We start from the raw sequence: 26882 nt of genomic DNA on the forward strand, positions 1-26882 counted from the left end.
GGCAGATGCTTCGACCGACCACAATGGTGTGTCATTCAGATTTTCAACCAGTGACAGACTCGGCGAGAGTTTCTTATATCCAGGAGGAAGCCGTAACGGTGAAGCCGGACGGTCATCCAAAACTCTTTTAGCTTCTTCCAGGAAGGGACAATAGTGGAGGGCATGATTGCCTTCACACAGTCTACAAGGGAATTTACATTTTCCTTTTTGTACAGGGACTTCATTTTCACTAGTTGATGGTGTACTCTCAACATGATCGTCAGAGGTCGATGACACTGGATTGTGCAAACGGGGAGACCAGTCCCTTAAGATCCGAAGGATGCAAGGACAATCTCGATGATAGTGGTCTCCTTTGCAAATGACACATGGCGATTTAGGCCTGGACGATGTAGTGTGTGGATTTTTGCTAGACGATGTATGGTTGCCCCTTTTCACCTTTGGCTCCTTCTTCTTCTTCTCTTTCTTCTTCTTAGTTACTTGGTTTTGGGCCTTACCGGCTTTATGAAGCAAATAGGAAGGAGGAGAGGGAGAATCAGATGAAGTAGAAGGTTGGGGGGTAACTTTAGTATCATCTAGTTGCTGACTTGATTGTTCAGGAATCACAGTGTTCTGAACGACAGAGGTCGAGAAGAGCCATATTGGCAAGCCAATCGTCAATCCTGGAAGTGACAATGTGGCCATATGAGGTGCACCAACATCTCCCCAAGAGGAGAAAGGAATAGGATTTCCTCCAAGGGGAACTCCTTGGTTGGTGGACTCCATTTTTCTCAACCTAAGACCGACACGGGAATGGTGATATTATTCCGATTAAAATAAATTTTAGATGCTTTGACACAACTTATTTTTTCAATTTTTAAGAGTCGAGAAAAAACAAAAGATGACTCTAGTCGCCTTCGATTTTTAATGAGCCTGAAGTGACAAGTGCTCAGATGGACCTTTTCCTTTAAGGAGTCTGAAAAGGAATGAAAGAGACTACTCTGGAAATCTAGACAGAGGGATTACCAAACCAATCGCAAAACTGCAGAATACTTTTTACGGTACGACAGTCAATCTTCCCGAATGCTGTGTTTAGTGCATTGTGATCGATAGGGCGACAGACACGGCTTCCTATGGATAAAGGATATAGCCTATTGTGGTATCCCAATATATACTCGATGGTACGTAGGAGCATAAGTCCATACTGGCACTTGTCATCTCAAAGAGGAGGAATCACCCAACCAACAGTGAAAGCGACAGTTACCAGGTTTTATGATGCCAGAATACGTCTCTAGCCTAGACTTCTAGATGTTGTGCGTTAGGTTCCAAAGTGTTTTTAGATTCATTAAATTTATTTTACAGTTGATCTTTCTTAATAAATTTTCCTTTCAGGTTCACCACATGATGTAGATGTACAATTCCCAAAATGCAATCTAAGATGATAAACAATCGTTTAATCTTCTTTTTGCAATGAAAATCCTAGCTACTAAAGAAAGAGAGATGATATTCTTTCAACATAGAGCAGAGAGCACACACTAGATGCACTGTCCTAAATCAAACCAACAAGCAGTCTAAATGCAAATGCACATGCATGTATTTGTTGTCAGCTTTCTTAATGTGTGAATGACAAGAAGAATGCTAAGTACAAATCTGAATTATCTTTCAAAGCGATAGTACTAACAAATTTCTCTTAAAAATGAAAGGAAGATAATGACGACACTTTACTATTTTGAATTGAAAACTGCTTTCGACACTTGAAAAACTACTAATTCAAATAAAATACAAGAGTAACTGTATAATCGACCATCAAGAACAATGGAATTCTTTTCTTTGACTGAAAATGACACTTGCGAAACTTTCAAATCAAAAGACGACAGTTCTACTATGCTACTACTTTGTAAAAGAGAACTGAAAATGGCGGAAAATACATAAAACATTCACAATTCTTTGCACAATGGAGGTGGAATGATGGAAAGGAAGGGGGTTTCCACAGTGGTATACTGATCACAGACAACAAAACTCCAGAATAGAGCTGAAAAGAGTGAAGAAAAACCAAAACCTAGAGGCAAAATTAGCCTTTTCTGATCATCGCACCTGTAACACAGGGAAACAGGGATGCATCCCACCTAATTCACATGGGAGGTGCGAAGCATACTGATTTCCTTGAAGAGAGGATTCGATGGTACCAGGACGAGACTTTACTTGGCTCTTGGACACAGTTTGCAGCTCAGTTCAGGGATTTAGGCCGAGCAAATGATGTACAATAAATAGAAATCACAGGGGTTGATCTAATGAGGTTTCTAGAGCCACCACTAGAGCAATTAGAAAGTTTGCAAATCGATTGTTCAGTTTATAAACAAAACCCGGAGATAGACTGAAGCAACATGGATCTACTTTGCACTTGCATAGAAAATTCAGTTCGAAGGCTAGCTGGCTTGACTTCAGGCTCCATCTGTAAGTTTATAAAACAAACAAATATAGACAAACAAACAATCTATTCGCTCCCTAGTGGAGTCGCCATTTTGTTATCGGGAAATCTAGTGTCCACTCGGAGCTGCTAGTCCCACTAAGACTGATAGCTATATTAGAAACAAAAAAACTAAAACTACTTTCGTTTTCCTTTATGAGAAGTAGATAAGAGTGGAATGAAGGACACCAACCTCAGTCTTGCACTTGGTTCCTTGCTCGGTTCCTCTCCCTTCTGACAAATCCTTGCCACTTCTCCTTCGTCTACCCAGCTTCAAAGAGCACCTATGGAATCAAAGCAGCATAATACTATCGAAGAACATAGATCTACAATCATAAACAATATAGGACCAGATGCATATTGACCACACAAACACATATATCATCAAACATACAAGAATGTGGAGGAAAACTTGAATAGCTTTATTAATATCAAGAATACGCAAAGAGGATTACAACCAATTGCTCTGACCAAGCGTCACCCTCCAACATGAAAGCCCTTCTTTCACCTCATGAAAAGCTTAGATCACCCAACACTATGATATTCCAACAAGAAACCAACAACACTTCCTTACAAGATAAAAAATTCCAGCCTCTGGATCTCTGGGATGAGGGATCCATATATAGATGATTGCAGGGGGGTGAGTCAGCTTCTGGGATTATGATTAGTGTCCTCTCTCTGATAGTTCTTGATTCCACTTGGAGATTGATGATCTCTTACTCATCCCTGGGCGAATTCAGAGAGGCAAGTGTCACAGGAGAAGTTTCTGGAAGATTCCATGATTATCCACCTCGCAAACTGTCTCTGCCATTTGTTCACTCTCGCCCATCGCACCCCATAGAAGGGCTTTTCAGTATGCATTGCACCTCCCGTGTGCATTAGGTGGGATCATGGAGCTGGTGAGATGGTCCAGTTTTGACCAGTTATGAGAAGTTTCTCATGGAGAACTTCTGGGAGATGATGTAATCAGCTGACCTTGTTCTTTTAGGGTATGGAACAACACTTTTAGGGACTTAGAAGCCCTTGGTTCATGGGCATGTTTGATTGGGGTTGTAGTGCCCAAAAATGTCTGTAACAGTCAGGGAGAGAGGACAAGGCTCTGAAGCTGCACGTAGCACATTTCAGGCTGGGATGTAGGCTCCGGGCATTGTCAAGGAAAATTGTGCAAAGGTCACTCGGATGCTGAGATGAGCAGTCTAGATCAACAGTGACCATTTGCGGGATCAGGCTCAGTTGAAGGGTAGAACTGTGCAGATTTTCCAAGGAAGTAGTGTAGGCAGTAGGGAGGAAAATGGGAGTGAAAATTGCGCATATTATTTAGGGAGGATGGTAATGGGCTATGGGAGATTGGTGGCCAAAACTTCACTGAACTGAGAGGCTGGCCTGCAAGCCATCTCTGCATAATTTCTAAGCTAAGTTGGGTGTCAATAAGCTAGAGGGAAGCCCAATAAAACTGTGCAATTTTCAGGAGGAGTAGCAAGCCAACTGACAATGGGATTGGCTGACAGAACTGCGCAAATTTTGAGGACAATGCAGTGACAGGAAGTGGGTGTCTGTCCTTCATGTCTTGGAAATTTCTTCATTCAGCAGAGGCGAGCATGCTGGCATCTTATGCACAATTTTTAGGAGGAGTGAAGCCCGGGGTCATTGTCTTTTCAAACTCTCGGGTTGACCAGCGGGAAGCTTGATAGAATTGCTTGTGTGCATCGCAGATTGAGATGGCTTGCTGAGAAACTTCTGCGCTGTTCTAGGTGACAGTCAGTCGAGTTGATTCTGGGATTGCATAGTGCAGACTACTTGGGAGGTAGCCTCAAGCTCTGTGCAATTCTGGGCAACATTACATGATCACGGAAGGCTGAGATTGTGTAGTGCATCTCAGCAGAGGTCTGGTTGTTGGAGGGTAATCTGGGCGACAAAGTTTCATCAAAATGACTAAGTGTTTGAGTGAGTGAACTTGTGCATGCACGACATTGCGAACACACACTCAACATGACTCGATGACAAGGAACCTTGAACCAACAAGACAACATGCTCAGTGTGATTGACCAATGGGTGCGGGCAACAAGTGAGACACTTGAGATAGATCGTTGAGCGACTAAGACAAAACTTGCGTGACATGCATACAAATTCATGCGTGAGTGTGATAGAGGCTTACATAGTGAATACAACTTAAACACAACCTTTAACATCACCAGAATGAGGTCGCAAGCATGACATAGAAATCAACATGCCGAAGACAACAATTCGTCAAACGAGTGAAAATGAAGCAAGACATGTAAAGGAAACACATGAGATGAATTTTCGTGTTTGCACACATGCATGTTACTGAGGACAGGATGATATGACAATGACAAGCAGTCTTATAAACTCGACTAAGAGGTGTACTTCACAAGGTGTTATTTACTTACCATACTTACCCTCAATATGATCTTGCATTCAATGAAGTTTGCATGCGGTCCTGATATTTTCCATTAGTTGGTCTATGGGTCCTTCTCCTCGACTCCTTGGGAGTGATCTCATCATGTCACCTTTTTCTGTGGTCACTAAGTGATGGATCAACGCAGTTTCAACGGGAAGTGACTGCTATTGGGATGAGGCCATGGGAGGCCCATCTGTGCAGTTTCTGCATGCAAGATGACAGGACAACTTGGACAACACTGCACAATTTTGAAGCACATGACACTACTGGGGGATGGGGTCCTGGGAGGACACCTCTGTGCAATTTATGAATGGAGGGGACCTGGACTGATCTGTGCATTTATGGAGAGCAGTGCTGACTGCCTAACTTCTCTGCACATTTCTCGAGAGCAGTGCTGATTGCATGACTACTTTGCACATTTCTGAAGAGTAGTGTTGGCTGGGGTCTCTGCGGGCTATAGGGTTTCAGAAGGTAAGGGAGGAAGCTTGATGGTTGCAGAAGCCAAGTGAAAATTTCTGGGAAGCTGAATGAGGCTAGGTTGCTTGGGAAATGTCTATGTGTGAGATCAGTGACATAGATGTAAACAGTGATAGGACTCGACTGTGATCACACACGGACACTTAGTGACACAGCATAAACCATCCAAAATCTATAAGACATACTTTGCTTGATGAAAAAGCCTTCATTACAAGAGTGCATGAAGTGAGTGTGAAACATGTCTATGTGATGACAACCACTCATACGCACACAATTCCCTTGAAGCAAAACAATATTCCATTTGCATGACAAACAACAACCCCTATGCCCAAAGATGACACATGCTGCATAAGAAGAGACATAAACAACTCTTAAGATCAAGGTGGGTAGCTTGAAATCATCATCTTACCAATGAGTGACCAAGGATGATCGATCACAAGATCTAACGTAGGCTCTGAAATTTGCATGCGAGCCAAAATTTTGAAGGGTGGTTGTAGTCGCTACAACATTAGCAACACACAGGTAGAACTCCAGCTCTCTATATGGACCTTGTTTCGTGAAAAGAGAGTCTAACCCTTCTGAAAGTATTATTCGATTCCTTGATCATGATGGATTCCGCACTAGCTCAATGTGTGAAAGATGTAGTGCCTACCATTCTCTTGATTGGTCAACACACACTCCAAGCCAAGTCAACTTAGTTGTTTCTATTAGGGATGAGGGGTATATTGATGCACAAGTAATATAACTGTCATAGTTTAAGTTTCATCTCTGGTCTTTCTTTGCTTTCAGCAGGCCTGGACAGTACCCTGATAGAGTCACACAGGAACACAAACATTGCTCCATTTCCAGCGAGCCCGTTCAGTACCATTGCGAAGTTACTTGCATCACCTCTCTATGTAGGAAGCCTTTCTCTTCTTTCGCCTTATTCATTTTTCATTTTAAAAAAAATTGTGCATAGGCACTTATTTATTTCAGAGGCGAAAGAGGGATCCTGAATTATTGAGAGCAGAAGAGGTTGTTCCTTCAGAGAATTATGTTATGTATACCTATGAAATACTTGTTAAGGTTCCCCCCATCACCTTACTCTAATTGACCGAGCTGACAAGGTTAACAAAAAAGAACCGATTAGAGTAGGTGGTACTAGTTAACAGTGCAAGCGTTGTGTTTTCACCAAGACTCACTCTGAACTGAACGTATTTTCCATCAAGGCATCATCGAATGAAGACAACATGCTCTTCATAAAGAGAGAGTACAACCCGTAACCAAGTGTTGATAAATGTACAAGTCCTCTTAGATTTGCCCAGCTTGCCTCGAGAGCCAAACCCGACTTCATGAGAGGATAACCTACAGGTACAAGAAAGCAAAGAAAGTGAAAAGAAGAAAAGAAGAAGTAAAATGAAAGAAAAACAGGTGAGGAAAGAAAACAAGCAAGCAAACCAAACCAAGTAATCAAGAAAGCAAACATGCAAACCAGAAAGCAAAGCAAAGAAAGAAGAAAAGACTACTCTTACTCCTACGCTAAACAATGCATGGGCCTACTCACGTGAAGTGATATTTCCAATGCAGCCACTGATGCATTGGCTAGACCATGTTGGTGAAGGCATAAAAAATATGCATGTAAACTAGTGAACCAGAAAGATTGATTAGCGAAGACCAACAAGCTCTAAGTTCTAAAACATCCACAAAAAAGAAAAGAATGAATGCACAAGACAAACATTTTGCGGACTTAACATGGTGTTGTGACACACTACGTGTAGATGATAAGCATGCACACTCTCTCGATTGTGGCAAACAAGCAAACATGAGAAATAGAGATAGCTTACGCCTTGCAAGTGTGCTTGTTGTATATGATTCCTCTAGTGCATGAGTGACAGGATCATGTGATTCGTATGGAGGAAGCGAAATATGTGTGTTGGGTTGATATTCAGTGCATACAGATGAGTGATGAGGAGCCTTGGTGTTTCAAAAATTTTCTGATCGAAAGTGGAACTAACCTCAGGACAATGAGGACCTGACATACCCATTAACCCAGGCTAAAGTGCCTCGAAAGCCTGCGGGGTTTCCACTTCGTCAATAGATAGATCATCAGAGACTAGTGGCTTAGAAAGATTAACAATGAGTAAATCAACATCGTGATCAAATGAAGAAGTACAAAGATCACGAAAACCACGATTAGAGAATTCAAGATGTTCGTCGGTATCCTCATGATTTGATGAATCGTGCAGAGGGGTAGATGAGAAGCAAGGATGTTCACCCTCTGTCTTTTTCAGAAATGACATATGACAAATGGGACATATTTTCAAAGGAATATGTGTCCTCTCCGCAATGTAATGAACGGATGACATCTGATGTGTCCTATGAACGATCAGAAGTAGAAACATCTAGAAATGAGTTTTCACAGACAGAATCAAAAGTGGCAGAATCACAAGGGATGTCAAAATAGATTAGATGAAGCATGGATGGAAGGGAGTCATCCTTCACCGCGGGTTCTTCTTCATATTCCCACACACACTCATCATGAAAGATAGCGTAGGTTCCATGCACAACACCAAATTTTTCGGAAACTTGATCCTCTTTCACAAAAAGTGTGGAGTCCGGAACGGAAGAACACAAGACAATACAATCGAGAGGATCAACAGAACCCAAGGACAAAGGTTGAGGTAACAAGTCCACAGGACAACCAGAAGGGTTGCAAGCCAAATGTGTGCAGATATCAAGAGTAGGTGGGGTAGGAGGATGTGATAGTTTAATAGATGTAAGTGCACCTTCTCCCAACTCGTACTACAGAGCTAGAGTTGTTTGATGAGAAGAGGACGGATAGTCACTTGTGACAACGACCTCGTCCATCTTATATTTGGCAGCTCTAACTCTGAGGTATGTTGGGAGGGGTTTGAATGATTCTAATAGTTGCGGATTTTTGGATATGTAAAGAAGATACCTAAATATTCCATCGAGAAATTCCCAATCAATTTCATCTTTAGGAAATTGATATGCAATATTACAAAAGCATGTGTGAAGGTGCTCAACAGATTCATCAAGTGCTTTCCATAATTTCAGAATTTATTTATTGAGTGCTTGACAGTAAAAATGATGGAAAGCACGATCTATCTCTACGATCAATTGAGTGAGAGAGTGAATAGAGTTCTCGAGAAGCGTGGCACACCAATGTAGCAGGTGCCCTCGAAGAATGCATGCGAACACCGTCCACCTCATGTAAACTTCATGGATTTTATACTTTTGATATATAACTACTAAGGTCATTACGTGTTCAAGCCTTCATATGTGAATTATGAAAAGAGATTCCAGAGCTCCTCCGAGATTTCAAAGTCGTTTCCATAAGAAAAACACTCTAGAGGAGGAACTTAGTAGTTAGTCATGATAAGTAAGCGGAGAGTCAAAAAATATTGTGAGGGCTCAACTTGTCATCTGGCCCTCCTTCTAGCGCCATAAATGTTGATGGTGCTCGACCCACAAACATTCAGGGGATCTCCCTAGTATGAAGTCCCAACTAGACCTCACACCATTTGGTGTAGGAGTCCCATCCGGTATGATGGCTTGGTTGCCATTGTCTTAAAGGTTTGCCTTAGCTCTTGCTTGTCAGCTTTGTCTTCGAAAAACATGGTTTGCGTGCCTGGTGAGTGCTTAGTGTTACTTGTGTCAAGGTTCTTTCACTACAGAGGGAGAGGGTGAGAGTGAGTCTCAAGTGAAAAGGGAATGGTCCCAACTCTATTAGAGACACACACCATAATAGGAAGTGCACAACTTCCAGTGGAGAAGTCGACACAGATGTGGCAATCACAAACACAATGTGAACAAATAACACGTACAACACCCGACAAAATAGTCCAAACAAGTGTGATGGTCGTTATATGAAGTTCACGAGAATGAATATGTCGAGTGTCCGATGGAATAGTCCATATAGGCGAGACAATGTTAACAACTGATACAATACATTTCCAGCAACATTTGTATTAAATCAACCGAGATAGTTCAACTGTCGAAATAAAAGTTAAAGAAACATGCATTACAAGCATCCAAAGAATAGTCTTACAAACAAATAGAATACATGTGTGAAGACGTGCTGGCCTGTTAACAGGCTTCTGAATTAAGAGAAAGTTCCAAGACACATTGGTACACCATTACATCACTAAACCCGATAGCGGGGCGTTGGAGCCACTGCTCACTCCTTCAAGAAAACACTACAAAATCTCAAGGATATGTGGGAGGAGGCAAGGTGAAAAGTATTTTGCATGTACAAATGAGGGGTAGATATAGCCAAGGGTGAGATTAACCCTTGTGACTATTCGAATTCCCTCATGACTGTTTGACTTACATGACTCTTCAACTTTACATGACTCTTCAAATTTACATGTGGGTCTCTTGGACTTCCACATTACATTACATTGATTACAATAGTATGGACCACAATAGTGATGTGGCTGAGATGACTCATGACATGACTTGACATGACAATGCTGGTATGTTCATGCTGATGGTGGTGTCCATGTTGAGCTGCAGTGCTGCTGAGTGATGAGTGTGCTCTTGGTGTATCATAGCTTCACCTCCACATGGAAAGGTGTGCGAAGTCTTCGATGGTCTTGGTGTTCACTTGATGTTTCATGCATGCACATGTGTCTCCTTCGCTTGCTACTTGGTATGCTTCGTGTGCTCATCCAACCACAAGAAAGTCTTCTAGCATGCGCTCCTTGTCCATTCCGTTCATCATCGCGCCATCTCTCATCCATGTACCTGTATCTGTAGTCACTCATGACGAGACGACATCAAATCAAGAAATCTCCTAGTCTATCAAGATGCATTATCTTTTTCTTTTGTGTGCAGGGGACGTGGAGAGAGGATAAGGCTCTGAAACTGCACATAGCACATTTTAGGCCGGGATGCAGGCTCCAGGGCACTGTCAAGGAAAATTGCGTAGAGGTCTCTGGGAGGCTGAGATGGGCAGTCCAAATCAATAGTGACCATTTGTGGGATCAGGCTCGACTGAAGGATAGAACTGCGCAAATTTGCGAGGGAGGCAGTGTAGGCACAGGGAGGACAATGGTAGTGAAAACCGCGTAGTTTCTCTGGGGAGGCTGGCAGTGGGATGTGGGATCTTTCTGGCCAAAAATACGCAGAACTGAGAGGCTGGCCTGGAGGACATCCCTGCACAGTTTCTAGGCTGAGCGGGGTGTTGAGCAGTTGGAGGGTAGCCGAAGAAAACTGCGCAGTCGCTTGATTTTTCTATTGGTTTTGGGCATAATTAGAGTTTGCTTACAAAGTTTATTTTACGCCATGGCTAATTATGTTTTCTGTTATAAAAAATATTTCCGATCAAGGCCAGTATTGAAACATATCCAGTCTATCAGCAACGAAATTCATCCAGATGTAAGGGATATTGTAGTAGAAGAAATTAGTTGAATTAGTTGTTCCTCGCATGTAATTTCACCTATCAGTTCGAAACAAGCGGGAGACAAGTGGGATCAACTTTATCTGCGCAAACCAAATTGGTAGTCCTTTCCAATGTAGCCATCTACATTTAGCAAGAACCCTAACCGAAGGAATCATTTTGTTTCATTTTGTTTTAATTAACTCAGTTGTTGAGAAATAGAGGGGGACTGTTAATATTTCCATTATGTATAAATCCCCATCTATGATTGTAAGAAAGGGATTCAAATCTGAGAGAAAAGAGGTAGAGTAATGCTTGGGCTTACAACTTGTTTGTAAGGAGGGATTTTTTTATTCATTTACACTTTAGTAGTGAGAGCCGACCCATCTTTACAGGTAGAGAATCGAGTTTAGAGGTAGCAGAGGACTTGCACTATTGCAACTCTCTATTGTTTTCTATAACTTGATTCATATTTATAATAATATTTATTTCTATAATTGGTTTCATAGCACTACTACTTGCTCTATTATTGAAAATAAATGCTTCAGATTTCAAATTCATTTCTAGAGTATGAGTATGTATGTGGCTTTTCAACACTATTGTTGACTGCTTACTGAAATTATCATTTAGAATCTGGTCAAGCTATCTTGCAGGGTTAATCATAAATTAGATTCAAAACTAGAATTTGTATAAGGACAAACCTTTATCTCCTTGAGCTACTAACAGTTTAATCTTATAGATGTTCTTCTTTCTACATGTCATGTATTTGAACTATTTCAGTATTGTGGCATGAATCTTTTTGTCCTTATGCATATGTTTTATTAGGAATTGAAACATTTGTAGTTAGATGTCTGTTAACTATTTAATATGATTTATTTGTATACATTTACTCGAACAAGGATTATATCTTGGAACTATTTCCCTTATCTATTTCCTTTATCTTATTCCAATTTCAACATACTTCTATTTCTTTTCCTATCCTTTTAGCTTGCTCTTGATTGAGAGAAGGACTAATCCTTCCTTCAATCGAGATAGGTCTAGGATTAGATGCATCTTATATTATACTTTTCATGTAGTTCTAATTTCTGCATCCTAGAAGTCCCCTCATACAGGGGCAGTCTTTAGAGTGGTTTGGCTGGGCCATAAATTCAGCTTAAGGATCAGTTTCTTGCGTGATCAACAAGAAGAGTCGATCTAATGTCTCTTCTCTATTGGTAGGTGAAAGTCACACTTTAAGATAGTAGAGATGAAGAGAGGGTAACTGGACCCAATTGAGCTAGTCAGAACCACCATTTCAATGAAAAAGTAATTGTTTAAAGTTCTCAACTGGGTGGTCTCCCTTAAAATGTTGAAAGGTCATTTTTTCCGATCAACATTTTTGGCGCTAGAAGGAGGGCATGTTTTACACTGTTTGCTAAAGTTTATTTCAGAATTTTAAAATTTGAATTATGGGTTCCTCCCTTGGAAATTATTTAGTGTATCGCAATCAAACACTACTCCAATCAAGGGATTTAAAACATTGTCAAAGGTAAAGTTCAAGGGTAAGTCTTCTGCCTTTAATCACGTTTTTCAGTTCATTTCAAATTATCAAAAAAATAATATTGATGAGGTTGATCTTGGTAGGATTTCCACATATACTTTGATAGGACAAGCAAAAGACTGGTGTCTTTCACTTTCAGTTGCCTCAGTACATAGTTGGGATGGTTTTGCAGCGATGTTCCTTCAAGATTTTCAATGATACAACTACAAAAAGGTGTGAAAACAACTACTTGAATCGTGTAGGACAAAAGGTGAGCCCTTAGATCAATTTTCAGCTAAATTTAAATTGACATTAATACTCTTTAAATCCAATGACTTACCTCCTAAAAATCTATTAACGAGTTGGTTTAAGTATTTAACTTCTCTTCCTTGTAATTCTAATGCAGAATCACATAACAAGGAAGACACTAATAAAGTCATTTATGACAATGAAAACATTGAGCTTGGTTCTTCTTCATCTTCAAAACCCGTTTTAATTGATTCCTAATCCTCAAATGAATCTATTTTTGAAAGTGAAAAAGATAACAATTTAAGCACTTCCTCTCATATTCATGATGATTTCAATGATTATAAATCAGCTTTGCTCTCTTAATCCTACAATGATAGTGTACCTTCTTATAGTTTTAATGTTGAGGATAATAATGATTTTAAATTCATAATCATTTATAAAAAGGAAATCTCTGTAAACAAACTTCCACTATGTTGTATTACAAATTACCTTTCTCTCATTCTTTTCAATTTCTTTCTTTGTTCAATTTTATTTTTGATTTTTTTGCACATACTATGCCGTTGGCATATTTAGCAACAAGGCTCCACACTCTCGTCAAATGCATTAATTCGTACATGCAATAATCAATTTCAAAATTTCAATCATCTATTTGAATTTTTTCTTAGGTTGAGGTTCTATCTTATCATTAGACAGATGATGTCAGATTTCCAATGCATTTTACACGAATGATAACACTTGAGAGTACATATATACATTTTCACTAGCCATGCGATCCTTTCAGAAATGTTCCTCATTGCTATCCACTCGATTCTTTTGAAAAGAAGATTTTTGATTTTTCTTTTTCTTTACAACAACCTTTCATTTCCAAAGATATAACATTTAATATTGGTTTGTTGTTTCCTCTTTCTTTGAATTCTTTTAAAACATCTGAATCACATCCTTATCTTGATGATCCTATAGACAGGCGTTTGGAATAATTTCAAGGGAAGTATTTTGTAAATAAGTTGCTTATTGTACATACATTAGCATTAGATGTACATAATGTATTCAGTTTTTTTTTTGATAATATGTTTATGATTTTGTTATTGATGTTGGATTTACACATTCATGCAAATAATAAGATGCTTCAATGGTTACATTGGAAGCACGACTTTACTTAGTCTTAGTCTACTTTTTAGATTAGGATTAGGTGTAGTTTAATAGTCAGTTTAAATTAAATAAGAAGATGGTTTTAAACTTTGATAAATACATGGGAGAAGATGAGGAATCATCAGGTAAAGCGATGATCAAATTCTCCCAGGTATATATTTACATGTTCATTTCTATCTGTTAGTTTTCTAGAATTTCTTTTTTTAATCATTGTTTCTTTCTTATTTTTTGTTGTTCTTCTGGAAGCTATTGGCTTGAGTTAGAAGATAAACTTTTACCAATAAAGTAGTTGTGATAAATCTTAATGCTAAAAGGAGAAATGTTTAAAACTCTTTCTGGGAGATTTCCTTTACTTCTAAGTTTTTTTTATCATCTTGCTTATTCTCTTTTGAGATATGTTTATTCAAAGCTATATAACATTCTTGTTAAATTATCATATGCAAACTTTAATCACAACTCCCCTTTTGGTTAGAGAATTTATTTAAATAAAAGTCTTGAATAATAAATTCACCAAGTGATACAACATTTCATATGATTGACATAATGCAAAGAACATAACAATATCTTTATTACTTGTATCAGGATATTGCTTTTATCTTATTTCACTCGAGTTTTGCTTATTTCATGATTTTGATTCTAGTAGGTTTGCTTCTATTTTAATTCCATTTTTATTTGGATTTCTTTTCTCTTGTCTCTTGGTTGGATTTGTTTCCACAACATTTATTGGTCCCTTTTGCAATCCATTTGTGTGCAGATTTCACCTTTCTTTGGGATTAATCCTGGTGATATTACCAACCTTTTAGTTGGAGGGCCTTTTCCACCCATCTTTGGTTTGAACATATATGGGAAATTTTTACTATTATCTAATGGAATCCATTAGTAAAAGGAAGAATAAAAGGAGGATCATTAAACTGCTATTTTCTAGGCTCATATTGGAGTTTTGACATTGTTATCTTCTATTAGTATTTGAATGCTCTCTTACCTTAATACACATAAGAAAAATACTTTACAATAAGCCATATTCTAAAACAGATACTAAGGTTACAAAAGAAACACACCAGTTTAGTATTCTATTAATCTTCCGTCTCATCCCAATCTCTTAAGGAGAGGAATTGTATCCCCATCTATTAGCACAATTTATCAGTGTATAAATTAAAAGTTGTGTGAAAAACTTGAAAGATAGGGGGCCTTTGTAATGAGCCATCCTACCATGATCATGGGTTTTTATTTTTATGACATTATCGTATCTGGTCACCAAGGCAGGATAATGGCTCACAAAACTTTTCTATAAGACAAGAGGTCTCATCACGGTTCAACTTATTCATGACTATCAACACTTGTGAATGAATTTTTCATATCTGGTCACCAAGCTAGGACAATGGTTTTTAGAGTTATTAATGAAATATATCTTCTTTGAAATACTAAATAGTAGATGGGATAGTAAAATTCCTTTAGGTTAAAAAGGTAACCCTGTTGAGGCTATGGACGCCTGTTGGTAGCAGTGGCTATAACTGTGACAATGATAGTTCATCTTTCTTACTAAACACAATGCTAAACTTTTGTCCTTTAGTTTATGCTGTCATTAATTAATGGTTATTGTAAACATGATCTTACTCTTATGATTTTTACAAGAGATGTTCAAAATGATTAAACTTTGTTTTGAGGGATTTCATAGAGTATGAATTTTAGCATTTTAATTTTATTCAGCCTTTCTCCTTTTCCTTGAGGATTTCATTAGTAATAAATTAGAGATAACTGGTTCTTCCTAGTATGTCACCATTGTTGTGGTAAAGACACAACCCCCCCCAACATTATTCACTTAATTCTCATTATGGGGACCCTTTAATTAAATCTTGGTCATGTCCCTTTCTAATTTTCTGAGTTTGGATTGCTTCAATGAGTTTGATCTATTTTTGTCTTCCTATTAAAACTCGTTTGATCTCATTTGGTCGTTTGGTTTGTAAATGGCACTTAATTGAAGATTGGATATTTTTCACTGCCTTGGCCTATTAAAATGTATAAATTGTACATTACTTTTGTTTCATAAATTTATTTATTTGTAGATAATTAATTTTCAATTGTAAATATTTTATTTTTATTCTATACATAGCCGTTGAGACCAAGATCTTCATTAATAGTGGCTATATTATTTTATTTTCCAAATAGTGGCTTTGGCTTATATCATAAAGTGGATGTGGCCTTTTGATAAAGTGGCTATAACATATTGGAACCTCGAAACTTATCGATATAAGAAGATTCCTTTCAAAATACCCGATATCATAAGTCCTAGGCCCATTTAGCAGTGGCTGTAGTTTATTGGAGGGAGGACCCACTTCCACATCATTACTCCCGCATATCAAATGTAATTCATATCAAATATTTCCTTTTTGAGACACATTTTAAAAAATCCGATTCAACACTTCCTTCGATCTTCGATATCCGAGTGCACCTCCCACTTAGACCTTTGATATTCATATTTCGCAGATATTCCGATATGGCACTCCGTCGATTTTCCGATCTTTGATCTCTGATAATCATCTCCCTTCAATTTCTGACTTCCAATAATCCACTCACCTCCGATATCTAGACCCGATACACTATTTAACAGGAGTTCAATAAGGTATCACATCCAATCCATATCGTAGCCTCCCAATATCGACGTTTTTCATTTGTGCCCATTGTTAAAAGTTCCGATATCCATTTCTCCGATACCACTAAGATCTTGCCACTTGTCACTTCTAGCGGTCACAGTCATATTAATTGTAAAAGTCATTTGATTTTTCTATTGGTTTTGGTCATAATTAGAGTTTGTTTACAAAGTTTTTTTTACGCCATGGCTAATTTTATTTTATGTTATAACAAATATTTCTGATGAAGGCCAGTATTAAAAAGATCCAGTCTCTCACCAACTAAGTTCTTCCAGATGGTAAGGAATATTGTAATAGAAGAAATATGTTGAATCAATTGTTCCTCGCATGTAATTTCACCTATCTGTTCGAAACAAGTGGGAGACAAGCATGATCATATTTATCTGTGAAAACCAAGCTCAAAAATCCATTCCACTGTGGCCATATACATGTAGCAGAACCCCAACCGAAGGAATCATTTTGTTTCATTTTCTTTTAATTAACTTAGTTGTTGGGAAATAGAGGGGGACTGCTAATATTTCCACTATGTATAAATACCCATCTCCGATTGTGAGAAAGGGATTTGAATCCGAGAGAAAAGAGGTAGAGTAATGCTTGTGCTTACAACCTACTTGCAAGGAGGGAGTTTGTGATTCATTTACACTATTGTATTGAGAGCCGATCCATCTTTGCAAACAGGGAATCAAGTTTAGAGGAAATAGAGGACTTGCACTACTGTAACTCTCTATTGTTTTCTGTAAGTTGATTCATGTTTATAATAATATTTATTTCTATAATTGGTTGCATAACACTACTGCTTGCTCTATTGTTGAAAATAAATTATTTAGATTTCAAATTTATTTATGGAGTATGAGTATGTATGTGGATTTTCAACACTACTTTTGACTGCTTACTGAAATGCTCATCTAGAATTTGGTCAAGCTATCTTGTAGGATTAATTAGAAATGAGATTCAAAACTGGAACTTGTATAAGGATATACCTTTATCTCCTTGATATGCTAGCTATCTAACAATTTAATCTTATAGATGTCCTACTTTTTACATGTCATGTATTTGAACTATTTTAGTATTGTGGCATGAATATTTTTGTCCTTATGCATATGTTTTATTAGGAATTGGAGATGTTTGTAGTTGGATGTCTGTTAACTATTTAATAGGCATTTATTTGTATACATTTACTCGAACAATGATGAGATATTGGAACTATTTCCCTAATTTATTTCCTTTATCTTATTCCAATTTCAACATACTTCTATTTCTTTTCCTGTCCTTTTAGCTTGCTTGGTGATTGAGAGAAGGGCTAATCCTTCCTTCAATCATGACAGATCTAGGATTAGATGCATCTTAGATTATACTTTGCATGTAGTTCTACTTTCTGCATCCTAGAAGTCCCCTCATTCAGGGGCAATCTTTAGAGTGGTTTGGTTGGGCCTTAAAGTCATCTTAAGGATCACTTTCTTTCCTGATCAACAAGAAGAGTCGATATGACATCTCTTCTCTATTGGTAGGTGAAAGTCATACTTTAAGCTAGTAGAGATAGAGAAACCCAATTGAACCAGTCAGAACCACCATTTCAACAGAAAATGAACTATTTTAAGTTCCTGACTAGGTGGTCTCCCTTAAAATGTTGAAAGGTCATTTTTTCTGATCAACAGAAGCCTATCGCACTGATCCTACACATACACTACAAAAATTGTTTGGCCCTGGTGTTCAAGTGGGGTTAATCCATGTTTGTTGATTTATTAAGGTGTAGTGTTTCAAGTCTTAACTTGGTGGTGTTAACCAAGCTCACGCTCGCTTAGGGTGTGAGTGTGTGAAAATAATGTGTCAATTGGATGAGTTAATTGAGCATTTTTTATGATGCCATGTGCTGCTGAAAGTAAAGTGCTGAAATACTATAAATAAATATGAAAATGACAGAAAATAAAGAGCTAAACAAGCACACAAAACCCCACCCACAAGGGTTACTAAGCAGTTAAGCAAGAGGGGGAGAAAAAGCTACTTAAAGACACATAAAAATGGCTAAATGATCTAATGTCAAGGGATTGAGATCTAGAGGAACTAATCTACTATAAATGGTGTAAACAAATAGCAAAAATCAGAGGTGAAAAATGCTACAAAGGATAGGAGTGAAGCTCTAAAACCTAGGATGCTCAAAGGGATCCTAAGGGGGAAAAGGAAAACCCAAACTCTAAAGGGAGAAAGGGTAAAAGAGTCCTATCCAAAAGAGGTGATAAGTAATGGATCAGACTCTGAAAATTAGTGGCTGAAAATGCCGAAACCCTAGACTTATCACTCAACAAATATCATCCTAACAATGTGGAGGTGTACTCTAAACCTTGGGGGGATTTTTCCTTCCTCAAAGAGACAAATTAAGTGTATCTAGGCCTAGGGAAGACTGAAAACATAGGTGAAGTAGCACAACCTAGTATGCAGACAAAACTCTCAGTAATTCTAAATTTTTTTGGAAAAAATCCAAAATGCAGGTGCTGACTTGGAATAGTGTAAAACATAGGCTTTGGGCCAAATAGTGCACTTTGGAACGCAGATCAAGGGATGAAAAGTGTGTTTTTCACCCGGGGCTCTTGGTCAGCAGATATCACACAAATTTCACTGTCTCCTGCTTAGTTGGTACTTGTGACCTGAAGAAAGAACAAAAAACCACCAGAATCCGAAAATTTGACAAAAAAGGAAATAATACTATAAATAGAAATTTAGAGGCTAAAAATAGTTGTATAAAACCCTAAAATTTACTAAACTTTCTATCACCCAAGAACATTGTTATTAAACTAATGGAGTCACCATTTGTTGACGATCGTGTAACTAAAGACATAGTGGAGTTGCTATTGTTAGTGTGAAATTTCTTGGAAGGTGTACCAAAAACACTTCACTTAAGTCACTAGGTGACAAGTGACCCTAACAATAATTTGATGATTGCTTATGATTCAGATCTGCAATAAAAATGGAAAAAATTGCAACAAAAATATATATGATACAGAACAACAAATAACTATAAGATATCCAATGCAATAACCCAAATGAAAAGACTTTAATTAAATAAATTATTTATTAAAAACACTTGGTGAGGGAGATATACAAAAGGGCTGTAAGTCCCCCTTCGTGGGATGGGTCCTTTGATGTCCTTGATGCTTCAACAAATGATCTTCTCTCTTAATACGTGAAAACCCAGACAAAATATGGAGAACTCAAATGGGAGTTGAAAAGAAAAAGACGATAATGGTGACGATGATTATGATCATGGTGAAGAATGAATGAAAAACCCTCCTATTTATAACAAAGTATTGAGTTAATCTTGAAAATGGAGAATAATAAAATAATATTGACCAAATCAAGATCTAACCACTTGGAATACTTTATTATATTTATTGGACAGGGAAAACATATTTAAAATGGTTAAATATCTTTATTTAGAAATAATTAACAAATAAAATGATTTATTAATTATTTCGCGAGGATTAAGAATGGTGTGAAATTGAAAAAACTATTAAATAATGATTGAAAAATTATTCCAATAATGAAATTATGGAATAATAAATAAATAGTGATTTATTTAATTATTCCTGGGGGATTTAGTCAGATGTGACAAGGAATAATTGTTTAAATAATGATTTAATTATTATTCCTAGAGAAAATTAAATAAATAATGATTTATCTATTTTTTTTTTTTGTAAGTATAGGTAGTGCCTTTCTTTTCTATTTATAACAACCAAAGAGACCAGATACATCGTTATGGTGGCCTCAACCTGCCCCGAAGGGAAACCAGGTCTGTTGGCCACCTTAGTTTGCTATAAGCATTCCAAAAACAAAATTTAACGAGTCTTTCCATTCTGGCTATATGCACTATACAACTGAAACTACCTATTAATCTACTAACATGCATAAAACTGTGAAAATAAAAAGGTTCACTGAAACACATAAGAGACTCAAGAGGATCATTCCTTTCTGATGTCGGTATTCTGGTCCATGTCCATGGGAGTATCCATTGGTTCATCCTGACTTGGGGCTGTATGATCCATCCGAGACAGCAGCTGATACATCTCCTCCAGTTTGTTGTTCTGCCTGATCATGATAACCTGGAAATTTTTCATTTCTTTTTGCAAATTTGGCACGCCATTTGCAATTTCCACCATTTCCTTCGCCACCTGCTCTAGAGCCTTTGCAAGGAGGCGTTTTAGTACCCAGTAGATATGTAGAGACTGCCTATACAGAGTCAGCCTTCCCCGCGTATTCCCCGGATCTCTAATCATTTCAGCCCATTCTTCCGTCTCGGAGTCAGATTGTTCCTCCATCACGCTGGCTTCCATGTCTTGAATGATTCGGCGAATGTCTTCACTCGTGCCTTCCCTATAAGCTCTGGCAGCTTCCTGGACTGCTGTCAAAGTAGATCTTCTCCCTCTGCCCTGGTTACTTGGAGCATTTGTTGGCCGACCCTCTTGATTCCCCTGCCTCGGTCGTCCTCGGCTTCCACATCCTCTGCCATGACCCGGGCGCGCCATCCTACTTTCTACCTTATCCTGTTGACAATTATCATTCACAGGGGTCAGTTTTTGAAGTTTCTCATCACTATCTTCCACCACAATTTTCTCTGTGGTTATTCCTCTACTCCTGCTACAGTCCCTGCCATTTATTTGGGTGTTACGCTGCTCGTCATTTTCAGGATACAAGAAGCGAAGAAGACCCTCTGTCATGCAAATCAATTGTTGGGCTAGGGGCAGGATTTTCGTATCCCCTCTTTCAGACTTCCCCTCTGCTTTTGCAGTGGATTGATTGATACAGTCTCCCAAGTTTCTTCCCGGACTGTGCTCATGGCCACAATTCCTCCATTCATCAAGAATCCCCCCCCAATTCTGGCCCGATTGACCCTCACAATGTATTGCTGAGTGGAGGGCGAACTCACACCAGCCCTTTTCTTCCTCAGGGGCTTCACATGTATTAAATTTGTCCATTCTACCTATTATGACAGAGAAAAGGAGTGAAGGGGTCTCAGGTTTAACATACCCGGAATCGCTAACCTCCTTGATAGCTCCTTCTGGCTGCGCTGCGCTCTACTCCTCTTTCGCCCACTTAGTTTACCCTTTCTTCTACACTTCGCCACCTTCATATAATGCATCTTCACCGTCCTTCTCATTCTTCCACTACCACCGCCACTACTTCTAATCTCCTTCATTCCACCTCCCCCACTCCAATTTTTTGAGAATTGCGCTAACATGCTACTCATTGTTTTGGCTGGAAGGGCTGCGTCGTACCTATGGTTTCGTCCCTCTGTCCTGTCGTGATCATAATCTCGCCTGCCACCCTCACCTACCTTTTTCCACATCCCGATCGGGAGAATAATGATTTATCTAATTATTCTCATGGGTTTTTTATATTTAAATTAGAAAATAATTTAATAAAATTGGTTTACTAAATTATTTTCCACAATGAAAGTGATTTTACTATGGTAAAATTAATCCTACATGGTATATTTTGATCCACCTAGTTAGAGATGGCTAGGTGATCGTTTTTTGGTGATAACATTTTATGACCAAGAATTTGATAAGTTAGGATCAGGAAAGTTCCAACATATGTGGTCAGGTCCATATATTATCAAGCATGTTATTCTAAAACGGGCCTATGAGTTAGTCGATTTTGATGGAATTCCACTGCCGCAACCTAGAAATAGGTTGTACCTAAAGAAATACTATCCTTGATCTCATGCGTAGTAACACTATGTACATACTGTGTATAGGTGTGTTGAGTGTGTTTGTAGCTTGTCTATTCAGAGTTTCCTATGGTTTATGTTGATCCCTTTTACATTTGGTTTGAAGATGTCAGCATCCCTTGAACCATATTTTGGTTATGCTGATGGTGCTCATTGTAGTACTCGGAACTTATCCTCCTCACCGTGGGATATCTTTCCTCCAAATGGTGAATTAGTGAGTCTACAAGGGATTTGTATTGGTCACTCTACCAACAAAATCGCTGAGTATAACTCAGTGGTCGAGCTACTATATGATGTTATTTTATATGGTATCCATCGTTTAGTCATCAGACTTGACTCACAGCTCGTGGTACTACAACTAGCTAATGTTTATTCTGTTAGAAGTCCTACCATCCTTCACATGTTCTTAAGGGTTCACCTTCTAGAAATAAATTTTGATTTCATATAATATGAACATATTTCTAGAAATATAAACACATTGACATATGTGATTTCTAATCATGTTTTAGTTAAGCATTTGCAACGAATGTAAGTAAGTTTTAATGCACATCACATCGATTGAAAGCATAATCGGAACATGGAAACAATGAATATATATATATATATAGATATAAAGTTTGGTTTTACAAAATTTGTTCTCGAGACACATATGGCCACACGGACCATATAAAAAAACTAGATGCAAATATCTAAGTAGACTAATCAAAGTGCTCATGATAACATGCCACTTCACGAGCTACCTTGCACAATAGACGATCAATATGGCTAGGCACTCCGATAGTGTGTTGTTGAAGTCGCATTGGAATTTGGTCGATCACGGTTTCATCTATGCCGCGTGTCTACCCCTCCATGTTGCTCTCCACTTCTTTTAGGATCTCGGCTACATTAATATGCATCCCATCCTACTACAGAAACTTGACTATTTCTACTACCACATGTGTTTATTCTCCTTCACGACGAATATATGAAGCACCTAAAGGTCGAACAGGTCCAATATTTGCATGAACAAATCAATAGCTTAGTCTCAGAAACATAAAAACACAAAAAAATGTAAAACTTTCAAAAATTAGAATGGTTGAAATATCTTACGTGTTACACCCGATCGCTTACCCTCAGGAAGCATGAGCTCAGGGTTGTCATGAAAATCCATCCCTGCGTACAGATAATTGTTGATCATAATGAACTGTCTATGCAACCATCCAAAGAAGGCTAGTGAGAAATTGATCGTTGACGGACCTGCATGTTCGGACATATGATCTATCCACCTCCTCATCCGTGGAACCCTTAGATCAATGGGCTCAAGTGTAACCTACTGAGGATGTAGTAATGGAACCTACTCTAGAGAAAAAGAGACCAAGATGGAATTATAATCAAAATTTTTGTCAACTTTCCCTCTCTTTATTTATACAATTGTTCCTTCATATTGAACAACACTCCCTCACTCTAGTCGAAGATTGTTGGCTCTAGACACTCCACACCATCCTGCATGTATGATCTTCTAGCTACATGGAGTCTTGAGATACCTGCCAATCTGGCGATGATGAATAATATCGTTCTTAATCGAAAACACATTACATATTTTATGCTAATGTTTTCATCCCTAGTTGGGATGGCTTGAGGTCTACAATAAGTGTCAATATAATCTTTCACCATTTATCCACCCCTTCTCACAGTTAGGAGAGAGATGGGGGCACCTCTCATGGACAAACCTGTCGGAAAATATATGTCCTCTACTATTATCTCTAGTAGATGTTCCCCAAATCTGAATGCCTATGCTTGCACATCCCATGAATGAACAAGATATGCTAGTAATTCGATTTGCTATCCATACCAGGAATCCAGAAGAATTTCAACAACCACAAATTTTCAATGCTTGAATGGTAGTAGGATCATTAACTGCATTAAAATATTGTTCTTCATGTTCTTGTTCACTCCCTCATACCTGCTCCCTCATCTGGCCACTGCTGAAGGTAAATGTGAAATGGTAAAGATGAATAGTCAGTTTGAATATTTATGGTTGTTTATTCCATTATTTTATTCATATATATATATATATATATATATATATATATATATATATATATATATAATGTAGCTACAACCCATTTTTACCATGAAACAAGTATTTTAAATCCTTTTAATGATGTTCTAAACATGTCGACAGCTGTTTGATGGATTTTGCCATGTTCTGGACATATTATTTTAACTAAAGAGCACACTTTTATCACTTTTCAGGCTCCATAGACTTATGAAAAAGGAATCCCCTGGATTCCTCTTTCAGCTCTTTTTAGACTCCCAAAATATGAAAATTTTTTCAAGCACTTATCTTTTAGAACTTGTTAAAGTAAATGAAAATACGTCTACTCAGTATACGTTTAACCCTTTTCCGGATTGAGATAGACTACTTATGAAAAAGGAATACCTTAGTCAAACATGGCTAAGAGGTTCTCTTGGTATTATTTTTTTCCTTTTCGGAGCTAAGGGACTATATATGAAAAGTAACATTTGGAGTTTTCTTTTTCGCCTCTTTTTCAAAACTCTCTAAACATGAAAAAGATGTCGAGTTTTTATCTTTGTTGGACTCGTAAAAACATCAAACAATGATGGACTCATCGTTCATGATAGGACTATACAAATTCTTCTTTGGGTTCAGTAAATATTCTTAGAGGGATTCATCCAAAGGATGAACTCATAGGTCAAGCATATGTTATCCTCCTCAATATTGTTAAAAAATAAAGAGGTATTGACCAGTATGATTGGGGAAATTGGGAAAACAGGGCACTCCATTTGTTAATGGTAGTGAGTCACTCTTGAACATGACACTCTTCCACTTCATCTAGCTGTTGGGTTTGGAAATCTGCTTGTCTTATGGTTTATCATACCTTTTCAAAGCCTCTGTTTTTGGTTTTGGGTCAATGTTGCCAATTCTATTTAAATGTTTTCGTTGTGTTCAAGAGAAGTCATTCAATTGATATCTGCTACAATACACTTAATCCTTAATTCCATGTTTTCCTTTCTTGATCTAGTTCTATATCAACATCATTTTGATCATGCTATCTTAAATCATCATACTCGTTTCATGTCGTTGATGAGGGATACATCAAGTCCCTCCTACGACAGGTCGTTTCCTCTCGACACCAACTCATTATCCAGGAATTTGACGTAGAAACACTCCTTGGTACCTTGGTTCTTGCATACATAAATGGAAATTTTCCGCACTCTCGATGATAGTTTTTCATCATTGGCCTTCAACAGAAATATTTTGTGTGGTATTCGACATCAACTCATTTATTCAGACCATACAGATTGTACTAGAGTACCTTGAGAGCCATTAACATCATCGGTGGTTTCTCTCATGTCTGTTAACAACTTACATCATTGGTTGGTAATCAGATGGTGTCTACCATGTTAGAAGCTAGCTCATTGATTCACATGGTTAGACTTGCACATTGGTTGGTTGTGTGAATGAGATAGAAGAGCCTAGATCTAGTTTCATCCATCTGAGCTACGATTTTAGGAGTAATATAAGATTACAATGTATGGTGGATATGATTGTACATATAGTCATCCAGTCATGGGTCCACCATCAATAATCTATGGATGTGTCTTCTGATCATTGTACATGTAATGTTAGCTTATGTGCTGAGTATGGGTATGCCTCCATCAACAAAGATGTCATGATGTAAACATATTGTAACAAATGATGATCTCACCAGTTGTTCTTGATCCTGACTGTCACAAGGTAAAGCACTTCAGTCATCAAATACCATTTTTGACTTTGCACTTTAGGGGTAAATCTGTTATAGGCCATTTTGTCACATCTAGTCAATAGGCCTTCAAACAAGATCATTCACACCCTTTGAACACTTTGTCATCCTCCCTACACAAATTCCTAAGCATGACTCTTTATAATCCCTGAGTTTCTACCTAAAAGTACCCTATTTCGGTCATTTTAAGGACTAATGCACCCTACTCTACACCTACGCTGATCACCAATAGGTTGCTTAGTGTTGGGGGTGTGCTGATTCTAGAAATTTGGGAAAAAAAAAGAATCCAGAAGCTTCCTCTTTAAGAAGCTTCCAAGATATGTTATAACTACTTACCTTAGATAAATGTCTCTAATCTTATCCTATCCTACCTTGGAGTTTTCATCCCTTATCCCTTGAGATCATCCTCCCATTAAGAGTGGATCTCAAGCCCAAATTGGTAAAAGGATAAGAATTCATGAACTACCTCCTTCACTTATATATTTATTGCTATCCATAGGCAAAGGGTTGTATTTTGGAGAGTGATTCTACCCTTATGCTGTTGATGTGAGAGATACCATTCCATGCATTAGGATCATTATAGGCACACTTTGTGACAAGGAAATGACAAGTCAACTTGGAGGAGCTCTTCTAAAAGATCAACACCTATTTTTGGTTGTATCTCACTAAATTTCTATTAATGCAAAGAGTTCTTTATTTTCCTATATTTGATGTTATGATTTCATGTATTTCAATACCATGTTGATCTATTGAATATAGTGATTAGATCATGCTACATAGATCCCGTAGATAGTTGGCTTGTGTTGTGTGATTGTGTAGGTTCTAATTATAGTGATCAGAGCTAGGAATGGAGCATACAAGCCAAGGAAGGAGCAAATCATACGATGGATTCCAGGTAGGCTTCATCTTGTTATCTATTTAGTTTAAGGAAAACATTAGTCTACTTGTCTTTATGTTCTTCTAGGTTAGTCCACTAGGCATAGGGAAGCTACTTATGTCCGCAGTCATAGATTTTGTATAACAAATAGGAATTTGGTGTAGGTTTTGAGGGGTTATAATAAAAAACATCAAAATACCTAGGATGAAAATTTGTTATATATACAACA

The sequence above is a fragment of the Pinus tabuliformis genome, chromosome 4_2 (genome assembly GCF_031772625.1).
Source record: "Pinus tabuliformis cultivar Carrire ecotype Pingquan chromosome 4_2, CPIR1, whole genome shotgun sequence".
NCBI lineage: Eukaryota > Viridiplantae > Streptophyta > Pinopsida > Pinales > Pinaceae > Pinus > Pinus tabuliformis.